This window comes from Manacus vitellinus, unplaced genomic scaffold (genome assembly GCF_001715985.3).
Source record: "Manacus vitellinus isolate BGI_N305 unplaced genomic scaffold, ASM171598v3 scaffold_78_pilon, whole genome shotgun sequence".
Classification (NCBI taxonomy): domain Eukaryota; kingdom Metazoa; phylum Chordata; class Aves; order Passeriformes; family Pipridae; genus Manacus; species Manacus vitellinus.
This window is the reverse complement of record NW_021940807.1, coordinates 472,938-474,403: the sequence shown is the minus strand read 5'-3', so window position 1 is coordinate 474,403 and position 1,466 is coordinate 472,938.

The window sequence follows — 1,466 nt, the reverse complement described above, 5'->3', positions numbered from 1 at the left end:
CCGGATCCGTGTCCCGGGGATGACCCTCAGTCCAACCCCCCCAGAGCCACGCGGCAGGTTCGGAGCCGGGGTCGCTGGAGGCCTTGGAGAACATCCTCATAAATCACACGGGGACAAACACCCCGGGGGCGGCACTGGGAACTCCCCAGGGAGGGGGGGTGTCAGTCACAGCCCCGCAGCACAACCCGGGGGGACCTCGGAAAGATCCAGGTGCCACCAGGTCCAGCCTTCCCTGGAGAAGGGACCCCGGGTGGGATTATCCTGAACCACATCCAGGTTCACCCTCCACCAAGGGGACTCCAACGTGTCCCTGGGCAGGTTCTTCCAGGGAATGATTGGTCTTGCTGTACCTCCTAAACTGAGGTGAAACCTCTCCCAGTGTCCATTTTCCCTGATCTTCTCCAGGACAGGAAACCTCTCCCAGTTTTCCCTGGTCTTCCTTTCCCTTTTTTCCCAATCTTCCCCAAGTCCCTGCAAATTCTGTGTGATTCTGTGAAATTCTTCCCAATTCCCTCCAAATCTTTCCCAGTTCCTTCCAAATTGTTGCCCATTCCTTCCAAATTCCCTTAAAATTTGTCAATTCCTTCCAAATTCCTTCCAGCTTCCCTCCAAATTCTTCCCCATTCCTTCCAAGTCCCCCCAATATTCTCAAATTCCTTCTGATTTTTTTTCAAATTCCAGATAAATTCCTGACAAATTCGATTCCCTTCCAAATTCTTCCCCATTCCTTCCCAATTCCCTTCCAATTGTTCAATTCCTCCAAAATTCCCCCCAAATTCCTGCCCAGTTCCTTCCAAAACTCCTCAATTACTCTAATTTTCCCAACAGATCCCACTTAGAGTTTAACAGCAAGACAAACAGCCACAAAATAGATTTATTTAAATGTGATTTTTCAGCACCTTTGCCAGCCCTGCACCGGCTCCAAACAGCCACAAAATCCTCGGAGGCAACTTTGGGAATGAAAAGGGGAAAATGTGGTGAGTTTTAACTGGGAAGTTTCTATTCCAGGGTGAACTCTGACCACCCTCCCTGCCCAAAACCAAACCCTGAGCTGGGGGAATTCCTGCTCATAAATCCATCCCTGGGTTTATTTGCCCTTCCCGGATCGCGCTGTCCCTCCCCATTCCGGAACGCCCACGGGTCTGTCTTGGACTCGTTCCCGGGAACGGAGCCATCGGACACTGATCCCACCCGGGCAGGGGGAGGGGGTTTATGGTCCTTCTTATCCAAACCACTCTGGGACTGTGGGACCCAGCCGAAGGGAGGGCACAGCTGGGGCATCACGGAATGGCCTGGCAACGGTTTGGGCTGGAAGGGACCTTAAGGATCATCTTGTGCCATGGGAAGGGCCACTTTCCACTAGCCCAGGTTTGTCCAAACCTCATCCAATCTGGCCTTGGACACTTTCAGGGGTCCAGGGGCAGCCACAGCTTCTCTGAGCAACCTGTGCCAGGGCCTCCCCACCC